This window comes from Chiloscyllium plagiosum, chromosome 37 (assembly GCF_004010195.1).
Source record: "Chiloscyllium plagiosum isolate BGI_BamShark_2017 chromosome 37, ASM401019v2, whole genome shotgun sequence".
In the NCBI taxonomy this organism is placed as follows: Eukaryota; Metazoa; Chordata; class Chondrichthyes; order Orectolobiformes; family Hemiscylliidae; genus Chiloscyllium; species Chiloscyllium plagiosum.
Genome location: NC_057746.1, coordinates 1,591,136 through 1,602,359, shown reverse-complemented (window position 1 = coordinate 1,602,359; position 11,224 = coordinate 1,591,136). Strand labels below are relative to the sequence as shown.

The window sequence follows — 11,224 nt, the reverse complement described above, 5'->3', positions numbered from 1 at the left end:
GATCAATTCTGGTTCGTTGCACAATATCAGACCCAGAATTGCCTCCTCCCTGGTAGACTCCAGCACCAGCTGTTCTAAGAATCCATCACGGAGGCAGTCCACAAACTCCCTTTCTTGGGGTCAGTACCATCCTGATTCTCCCAGTCTACCTGCATGTTGAAATCCCCCATAACAACTGTACTTAAAATCTTTGCGCCAGGCCAATTTCAGCTCCTTATTCAACCGACACACTACATCCAGGCTACTATTTGGGGGCCTGTAGATAACTCCCATTAGGGTCTTTCTACGCTTAGAATTTCTCAGCTCTATCCATACTGACTCTACATCCCCTTATTCTAGGTTGCCCCACACAAGGGACTGAATATCATTCCTTACCAACAGGGCCACCCCACCCCCTCTGCCAGTCAGTCTGTCCTTACGATAGCACGTATAGCCTTGAATATTCATTTCCCAGGCCCTGTCCACTTGAAGCCACGTCTCAGTTATCCCCACAACATCGTAACTATCAATTTCCAAATGAGCCTCAAGCTCATCCACTTGATTTCTAATGCTTCGTGCATTCATATATAATATTTTAAAGTTGTTACTCCCCTTACCCTTCCTATCAATCCCTATTTTACTTGACCTTACGGCATGATCCTTTTTTGAGTTTTCTGCTCCATTGATTCCGTTGTCTTTCTTGACTTCTCTTGTTCGAACATTCCCTTTAACTTCCTTCTTAAACTTCCAGTTTGTCCCCTCCCCCCCGCTATTTAGTTTAAACGCAGCTGTGTTACAGTGGCAAACCTACCTGCCAAAATGCTGGACCCCACCTATTAAGGTGCAACCCGTCCCTCTTGTATAATTTATCCTTACTGCGAAACATACACCAGTGATCCAAGAATTTAAATCCTTGCTTCCTGCACCAGTTCCCCAGCCACACATTCAAGTCCATTATCTCCCTGTTCCTGGTCCTCTCCAGCCCAAGGAACTGGAAGAAAACTGGAGATAACCACCCTGGATGTCCAGCTTTTCAGCCTTCTTCCAAGTTCTCTGAAGTCCCGCTGTAGAATGTCCCTCCTCTTCTTCCCGACGTCATTTATGCCGACATGCACCACCACTTCTGACACTTCACCTTCGCCCTTGAGGATTTCCTGCACTCTGTCTGCGATGTCCATAATCATGGCACCAGGAAGGTAACACATCATCCTCAAATCCCGCCTGTTGCCACAGAAACCCCTTTCAGTCCCTCTCACTATGGAGTCCCCTATTACCACAGCTCTGTGTGATGTCTGACTCCTCGGCTCTGCCTCCACACCAATTTCTGATTGGCAGACCTGACCGCCTCTCGGACTGGCAGTGACGTCTGGCTCTACGGTTTCCAAGAGATTCAACCTGATCCTGACAGGTACTTCCCCCGGGGTCTCTTGCACTTTTCTCATCTCTGCCTTCCTCATTGTCTTCTCCCTTCTATTCTCTTCTGGAATGCTCGGTGTAATAACATCGCTGAAGGTCCTGTCCAGAAAGATCTCATTCTCTCGGATGAGCCTGAGGTCATCTAGTTCTTTTTTCAGTGCTGCAATATGCTCTGTCAGAAGCTGAACGTGTACACACTTTCCACAGTTATACGAGCTAGCTACACCAGAGTCCCTGACCTCCCACATCATGCAAGCAGTACACTGAATCAGCTTGGCATGTCTTCACCCTCTTCAACTGTGGCGTAATCACTTCTCTCAACTTCTTTGTTGAAGACTCCTGAGCCAAACACTCGCTCTTTTCTCAACAGAAACTTCCCTCGACCCCTGTGTTTTATTGCAAGTCTGTGGACTTTTAATTTAAGTTAGAGGAGGCCCTACTGTGTAGGACCTGGGGCCTAGAACACACCTACTTAAATAACACTCACCCACCTTCCCAACAGCTTCTGCACTCCGACTTCACTGCCACCCAGCTCCCGCCACTCTCTGCTGCAAAAAGACCGCTGGCTTCGAGGTAATATTTATATTACCTCGTTGTAATATTTATATATTTGCTCATGACACCAAACTGGGTGAAGACACAAGTTTGTGAACACATTACAAGCAAGCTTCAAGAGGACTTGGACGGGCTAACTGAATGGGCTAATATGACAGTTGGGTTTAGATGGAAAAGGGTACTAAATTATTCAGTTTGGGAGAAACAAAAGACAGAATATTTTTAAAATAGTGAGCGATTGTGAAGAGTAGGTATTCAAAGGAATCTGGGTGCCCTTTTCCATGAATTGTGAAATGTAACATGCAGGTGCAGCAATCAATTAGAAAGGCAAAAAAAGCCTGAAAGATTGAGGATGCTGGAAATCAGAAACATAAACTGAAATTTCTGGAAAAATTCAACAAGTCTGGCAGCATCTGTGGAGAGAAATCAAGCGTAAATGTTTTGGGTTCAGTGATCCTTCTTCAGAATTGGTGGTAGCTAGGCTGACAAGGGAGGGGAGGGCAATACATGTTTGGTGGTGGCATCCTGCTGGAGATGGCAGAAGTAGTGGCTAATGATCCTATAGATGTGCATGTTGGTGGGATGTTAGGTGAGGACAAGGCGGAGTCTATGGTTATTGTGGCAAGGAAGAGAGGGAATGAGGGCCAAAGTGCAGGAGATGAGTCAGACGTGGCTGAGGGTCCTGTCATCCATGGTGCTAGGAAATTCTTAGTTGAGAAAAAAGATGGACATTTTGGAGGTCACCTTGTCAAAGTTGGCATCATTAGAACCAGACACATATTCTCTTCCCCTCCACTTCTTTGTCAGCCCTCCACAGGGACTGTTCCCTGGCTAACATCCCTTTCTCAGGCTTTCTGCAGTGAAGCTCAGTGCAAGCTGGAAGTACAGCACCTCATTTTCCTCTCAGGAATTCTACAGCCTTCTGGTCTCAATATTGAGTTCAACAGTTTTAGAGCTTGAGTACCTTCCCTCATGTCTTTCCCACTACCTCACACACACAGGCCTTGTCATCACATGGTCTGCTATTACACATAACCCCAGCTACTATTAGCCCTGTTAGCAGCTATTTATTCATCCAGGCTGACTTTTACCCAGTCCTTTGTTCAGCTGTTTTTCTCTCTCCTTTGTGCCTAGCTCCACCTATTGTTTACTCCTCTCCATTCCCCCACTCTATCTTCTGCATAAATACCATCCTTTTCTGAGCTGCCATCCATTTTGAAGAAGTGAGATTGGACCCAAAGTGTTAACTCTGCTTTCTCTCTGCAGATGCTGCCAGATCTCATGAGCTTTTCCAGCAATTTCTGTTTTTGATTTAGAAAGGCAAATTGTATGTTGGCATTCATTTCAAAGGGGTTTGAATAAAGGAAGTGTTTTGTTGCAGTTCATTTGGATACAAAACTGGCTTGTAGGTAGAAGACAGAGGGTGGTGGTGGAGGTTACTTTTCAGACTGGAGGCCTGTGACCAGTAGTGTGCCACAAGGATCACTGCTGGGCCCATGACTTTTCATCATTTATATAAATGATTTGGATGTGAACATAAGAGGTACAGTTAGTAAGTTTGCAAATGACACCAAAATTGGAGGTGCAGTGGACAGCGAAGAAGGTTATCTCAGAGTACAACGGGATATAGTTCCTTGAAAGTGGAGTCGCAGGTAGATAGTATAGTGAAATGGTGTTTAGTAGGCTTTCCTTTATTTTTCAGAGTATTGAGTATAAGAGTTGGGAGGTCATGTTGTGGCTGCACAGGACATTGGTCAGGCCACTTTTGGAATATAGTGTATTGTGTGCAATTCTGGTCTCCCTCCTATTGGAAGGATGTTGTGAAACTTGAAAGGCTTCAGAAAAGATTTACAAGAATGTTGCTCGGGTTGGAGGATTTGAGCTGCAGAGAGAGGCTGAATAGGCTGGGGCTGTTTTCCCTGGAGCATTGAAGGCTGAGGGGTGACCTTATAGAGGTTTATAAATTCATGAGGGGCATGGCTAGGGTAAATAGACAAAGTCATTTCCCTGGGGTGGGGAGTCCAGAACTAGAGGGCATAGGTTTAGGGTGAGAGGAGAAAAATTTAAGAGGGACCTAAGGGGCAACTGTTTCATGCAGTGGATGGATTGTGAGTTGCCAGAGGAAGTGGTGGAGGTGATACAATTGTAATTGCATCTCAATGGGTATATGAATAGGAAGAGTTTAGAGGGATATGGATCAAATGCTGGCAAATGCGTCTAGATTAGGTTAGGATATCTGGTCGGCATGGACGAGTTGGACTGAAGGGTCTGTTTTGTGCTATACATCTCTATGACTCTATACGAGTTAGGAATAGGAATAGATCATTCAGCCCTCAAGCCTACTCCATTTAATAAGAGCATAGCTGATCCAGTCAGTGTTTACTCACTGCATTGAAGCCAATCAGATCACAATGTATCATCCTTAAATAAAATTGCTTCATTCGGTCAAACCTAGTTTTATTAAAGCTTTCTTTAATACAACTCCTTATCAAATATGCAACAGTCACAAGTGCAGAGGTTGTGTTTGGGAATTTAGACTTGATGGTGTAGATTTTATTAGAGTACTCCAGTTGAAATTGACTCTAATCTGAGAAATCAACATAGATCCAACTCAGTTCCCAAACAGTGGCATCAAATAGTCAGCTGTATGAAATGTCTGTGTCCAAACCATTGAGTTGTTAGAGATACATATATGTGTGGACTGTGATCAAATGGAATATGGATCTGTTGGACATTTCTGGGTTGAAGAGGATTTATCATCAGAAGGTTAAACAGAATTATGGATGACCTATCTAGTATTGGAAAAGCAAATAATTTTGGGAGGGTCCAAATAATGCTTTTTAAGCAGATATGGTATGGATGTTATGACTTTGTCACAGCACCAGGGACCTGGGTTTGATTCCAGCCTCGGGCAACTGCCTGTGTGGAGTTTGCACATTCTCCTTGTGCCTGCGTGGGTTTCCTCCGGGTGCTCTGGTTTCCTCCCACAATCCAAAGATGTGCAGGTTAAGTAAATTGGTCATGCTGAATTGACCATTGTGTTCAGGGATGTATAGGTTAGGTGCATTAATTAGGGGTAAATGGAGGATTATGGGGTAGGGGAATGAGTCTGGGTGGGTTACTCTTTGCTGGGTCAGTATGGACTTGTTGGGCCGAAGGGACTGTTTCCACATTGTAGGGATTCTTAATTGTTAGACAAATAGATTTGTAAAAACCTTAGAACCTCTGCTGTTCGTTGCCTAGTAAACTTTGAACTAAAGTTGCTTTTTAACTGTTTTTTCAGTGCACAGATCTAGATGTGAGTTGTTAAAGAGAAACTGGTAGCTGAAAGCATCTTTCTCTCAATAATAAACAAACCTAAATAAAAACAAACTCTTTCTCTCTGAATACAATTGTAAACTATGATAAAGTTTCAAATATCATGTTCTTAACTGATTCTCATCTGAGTCTGAAATCTGTTTTGACGATCTCCCATCATTCTGAGACTGTCCTGACATTTGATATTGTCCATAGGAAACTGAAGGAGCTGAGCAATGTATTATATCTTTTGAATCACACCCTTGACCAATAGAGGTGTTGTTCTTTGTCTTCCATATTTTCAAACCCATGACTTGTCTTCAAAGCCACGTTTCATGTTTTGTCCATGTATGAATGTGCATGTTTGAGATTAAGAGGACATGGCTTAATTCTTACTGTCATTTAATTGAAAATCAGTTACCCCTTGTTTAAAGAATATATTTGTTTATATTAAACATTTTTGAGTTTATTAAATCAATCTGGTGAAAGTCTCACTTGTACTGAAAAACAGCAGTCAAAGAGACAAATTGATCAATCTGGTAATTAAATAAAACATTGACGCATTTGGTATGACTTATGTGGTAGTGGGCTTGGTTACTAGGGCACTCCTGTCATCAGAGTCATGACATGTTCGAGTATTAACATCACCAGGACTAGTTCAGTGAACATGACACTCAAATATGTGATCTCCTGGAACAAAAACGATCAGACTCTATTGCTGGGATGAACAACCCAAGGTCACAACAAAGCAGTATTTTAAAAAGTCAGGCTAATACCCAAAGACAAATCTGGATGATTGGTGAGAAGAGAGAGTCCAGTGATCTAACAATAATCCTAATAAAGCTAAGTTCTTTTGAAATCACCAGGGTCAGCAATAGGTAAAGGTCAAGTGAATAAATCCTCTTTTGTTTATAGAACAATGTTAAATTTATTAAGGATGACAATTCCATGTACTAACACTGTAAAGAATATTTTGAACAACTTCTCAATTATGAATCCACACCCTCCAGTTTATCTCCAGTGTCATGTAGTAAAATCCAGCAGTGAGTACCATTGATGGGAGAGCTGCAACCAGCAATCGAACAGAAGAGAAACAACAAAGCCTCCTGATGGTGTTCCAGCTGAAACCTTCAACACTTTTGCCCAAACCAAGACTGTACTCATTCAACATACCTAGGAGGAAAAAAAGAACTTCCCCAACTTTAGAAATGTGACAATTGTAACTATCTTTAAGAAGGAGATAAATCATGCTGCAGAAACTATTGAGGTATTTCCCACCTGTCCTCAGCAGGGACAACCCTACCACACATTCTCCGAAATCAGTTACTTACTGTAGCTAAAGAAATCCTCCCAGAATGACAGAATCATCTGTCCATGATAAGGAGATTTTATAAATAGTGATGTCTTCATTTGGTGATATTCAGTGACCTGGTCAAAGGTTAAATTGTCCATCGTAAAATAATTAAACTGATGATAGAAGTGAAGAGACAGACCCTGCTCTCCCAAGACAGTGCTTGGGAACAACAGCTCCCCTGTGTGAGCACTGCAGGGTAAACAACACACACAGATCTGAGTGACATAGAAGCAGATCACCTGGCTCCAAGTCCACGTGGTAACTTCTGGTGAGGGAGGAGGAGAAACAACCTGACACACATCACACTGGAAGGTTTGTCTCCCATGTGGGTTCACTTATGTTCTGGGAGGTCTAAAGTCAGTGTGAAAGCTTTAGTTTAGAATTCTCAGCAACTCCCCTTGGGTGAGTGTGTTGATTCACCAGGAATTGTGCTGACTGTGTGAATGCCTTGCCTCAAAAACATTGCACCTGAAGAGTATTTCCCCTGTGTGAATCCTCTGCTGTCCCAGGAACGTTGATGGTAACATGAAAGTTTTGTCACAAATATTACATTTGAAGCTTTATTTCTGTTGAACTGTCTGATAGAGCAAATTGAGAAATAAATTTGTAAAGAGACCTCAGTTTTCTGTAAGAATAATAGGGTGGTAATGGTAGGAGATTTTAACTTTCCAAACATAGACACGGACTGACATAGTGTTAAGGGTTTAGATGGAGAGGAATTTGTTCAGTGTGTACAAGAACATTTTCTGAGTTAGTATGTGGATGGACTGATTGGAGAAGTTGCAAAACTTGACCTACTCTTGGGAAATAAGGCAGGGCAAGTGACTAAGGTGTCAGTGGGGAAGCACTTTGGGGCCAGCGACCATGACTCTATTATTTTAAAATAGTGATGGAAAAGGATAGATCAAATCTAAAAGTTGAAGTTCTAAATTGGAGGAAGGCTAATTTTGATGGTATTAGGCAAGAACTTTCAAAAGCTGATTGGGGCAGATGTTCGCAGGTAAAGAGATAGCTGGAAAATGGGAAGCCTTCAGAAATGAGATAAGAAGAGTCCAGAGACAGTATATTCCTGTCAGGGTGAAAGGAAAGGCTAGTAGCACAGTGACTCAGTGGCTAGCACTGCTGCCTCACAGCGCCAGGGTCCCAGGTTCGATTCCAGCCTCAGGTGAACTGTCTGTGTGGAGATTGCACATTTTCCCCGTGTCTGCATGGGTTCCCTCCGGGTGCTCCGGTTTCCTCCCACAGTCCAAAGATGTGCAGGGTCAGGTAAATTGGCCATGCTAAATAGATGGTGACATCTTGAAAAATGTCCATATTACAGAGGAGGAAATGCTGGATGTCTTGAAACACATAAAAGTGGATAAATCCGCTGGACCTGATCAGGTTTTTCCTAGAACTCTGTGGGAAGCTAGGGAAGTGATTGCTGGGCCCTTGCTGAGATATTTGTATTGTCAATAGTCACAGGTGAGGTGCCAGAAAGATGGTAAGGACAAGCCAGGGAACTATATACCAGTGAGCCTGATGTTGGTGGTGGGCAAGTTGTTGGAGGGAATCCTGAGGGACAGGATGTACAAGTGTTTGGAAAGGCAAGAACTGATTAGGGATAGTCAACATGGCTTTGGGCGTGGCAAATCATGTCTCACAAGCTTGATTGAGTTTTTTGAAGAAGTAACAAAGAGGATTGATGAGGGCAGAGTGGTAGATGTGATCTATATGGACTTCAGCAAGGCGTTCAACAAGATTCCCTATGGAAGACTAGTTAGCAAGGTTAGATCATATGGAATACAAGGAGAACTAGTCAGTTGGATACAGAACTGGCTCAAAGGCAGAAGACAGAGGGTGGTGGTGGAGGGTTGTTTTTCAGACTGGAGGCCTGTGACCAGTGGAGTGCACAAAGATCGGTGCTGGGTCCAATACTTTTGATCATTTATACAAATGATTTGGATGTGAGCATAAGAAGTGTAGTTAGTAAGTTTGCAGATGACTACACCAAAATTTGAGGTGTAGTGGACAGCGATGAAGGTTACCTCAGATTAGAACGGGGTCTTGATCAGATGGGCCAATGGACTGAGGAGTGGCAGATGGAGTTTAATTTAGATAAATATGAAGTGCTGCATTTTTGGAAAGCAAATGTTAGCAGGACTTATACAGTTAATGGTAAGGTCCTAGGGAGTGTTGTTGAATAAAGAAACCTTGTAGTGCAAGTTCATAGCTCCTTGAAAGTAGAGTCGCAGGTACAATGGATTGTGAAGAAAGTGTTTGGTATACCTTCCTTTATTGGTCATAGTACTGAGTACAGGAGTTGGGAGGTCATGTTGCGGCTGTACAGGTTATGTCACTTTGGAATATTGAGTGTAATTCTGGTCTCCTTCCTATCGGAAGGATGTTGTGGAACTTGAAAGGGTTCAGGAAAGATTTACAAGGATGTTGCCAGGGTTTCGAGGATTTGAACTTTGGGAGAGATTGAATAGGCTAGGACTGTTTCCCTGGAACGTTGGAGGCTGAGGGGTGACCTCATAGAGGTTTATAAAATCATGAGGGGCATGGATCGGATAAAAAGACAAAGTCTCTTCCCTATGGTGGGGGAGTCTAGAACTAGAGGGCATAGGTTTAGGAGGAGAGGGGAAAGTTATAAAAGAGACCTAGGGGGCACCATTTTCATCCAGAGGTGATACGTGTATGGAATGAGCTGCCAATGGAAGCTAGTACAATTGCAACATTTAAAAGGCATCTGGATGGGGATTTGAATAGGAAGGATTTGGAGGGATATGGGCTGAGTGATGGGACTAGATTGGGTTGGGATATCTAGTCAGCATGGACGAGTTAGTCTGAAGTGTCTGTTTCCGTGCTGTACATCTCTGTGACTCTAAGTGTTTTCATGAGTAAAACTATTTGATGTACACTTTATATAAACTGCTTTTCTCTGCGTGTAAGCATTGATGCCTGTGGAGGTTTGATGAGTCTGAGAATGATTTGTTGCACGAGCTGCATGTGAACCATTTCTCCCCTGTGTGAATGGATTGATGTGAGTGGAGGGCTGATGAACATGTGAATGATTTGTCACACAGCTCACAATTGAATGGTTTCTCCGGTGTGTGAACCCTCTGGTGTGTCACCAGTTCAGAGGAGAAGGTGAAATTGCTCTCATAAACCTCACACCTGAAGGGTTTCTCTCGAGTGTGAATCCTCTGGTGCATGAGGAGATTCGAAGATGTCACAAAACCTTTATCAAAAACTTCACAAGTGAATGGTTTCTCCTGTTTCTCCTCTGTGTGAATCCATTGGTGTGCATGGAGTTTAGATGAGTCTGAGAATGATTTCGTTGCACAAATCGCACATGAATAGTTTCTCTCCTGTGTGAACATGTCAGTGGTTCACCCAGGTCCCATGATTCTGCAAAGCCTTTCTGACAGACCTCACATTCAAATGGTTTCTCCCCTTTGTGAATGCCTTAGTGCTTCATGAGCTTTGAAGAATTTGCAATGGTTCTGTCACATCCCTCAAACGTGTATGGTTTCTCTTCCATGTGACTAATCAGCTGAATTACAACAGGTGCAAATAGACTGTCAAGAGATTTTACGTGCCTGTCTTGGATCCTCTCCGACACAGTGGACAGAGAGGCCCGAGTTCAAGTCCCACCTGCTCCAAAAGTGTGCGATAACATCCCTGAACAGGATGATTGGAGAAACACAATTTTTCTTTTAAATGAGCCAATCCTCCTCACACTTGAACACTCTTTCACCTGTTGGAATGTATCAGTGGTTCATGAGGCTCGATCAATGATTGGAGCCACTCACAATTCTTCCCAACATCACCCTGACTGATCATTCACAGCCGAACCTTCAGAAAGATGGAAAGGTCCACATCATTACTGGCCAGTTTTAGATCTGACAATATGTCAAAGCTCCCATGACCTAACTGATTTCCAGATGATAGTTGCATGGTCCAGCCCTCTCTGTGTTAAGCAATGTTGTGAAGGGACTGGATGTCTTCTCACAGTTGTGGAGTTGGTCCTTGGGTGATGGTCAGGATCTATCTGCACTGTCTATCCTCATGGTGTTCTCTGGTGTAGTCTGGTGCAATCCTTCTGTAAAACAGGAAAAGGAAACATGATTTCCTCCAACTCTCTGTACTCATCTGAAGGAGCTGAATCCTCAGTTATAGAGTGCTCCACTGTGAGTGCCAGTCTGCTATTCCGCAGTGTGGTCCATTAATTGGGGTGGCATGGTGGCTCAGTGGTAAGCACTGCTGCCTCTCAGCGCCAGGGACCTGGGTTCGATTCCAGCCTCGGGTGACTATCTGTATGGAGTTTGTACATTCTCCCCGTATCCACGTGGGTTTCCTCCGCGTGTTCCAGTTTCTTCCCACAATCCAAAGATAGAACATAGAACAGTACAGCACAGAACAGGCCCTTCAGCCCACGATGTTGTGCCGACCATTGATCCTCATGTATGCACCATCAAATTTCTGTGACCATATGCATGTCCAGCAGGCTCTTAAATGTCCCCAGTGACCTTGCTTCCACAACTGCTGCTGGCAATGCATTCCATGCTCTCACAACTCTCTGTGTAAAGAACCCGCCTCTGACATCCCCTCTATACTTTCCTCCAACCAGCTTAAAAC

The 11,224-nt window shown here is 43.5% G+C and overlaps 1 protein-coding gene across 1 annotated transcript in view; it reads right to left on the bottom strand.

Moving 5' to 3' along the window:
- Positions 1-9,405: 9,405 nt before the first annotated feature.
- LOC122541630 (zinc finger protein 271-like) overlaps positions 9,406-11,224 on the bottom strand; it is a 75,818-nt gene continuing 73,999 nt past the window's right edge. The window contains exon 3 of the mRNA XM_043678549.1: positions 9,406-10,688. The gene's annotated coding sequence lies outside the window, so the exon portion shown is untranslated. The remainder of the gene's footprint in view (positions 10,689-11,224) is intronic.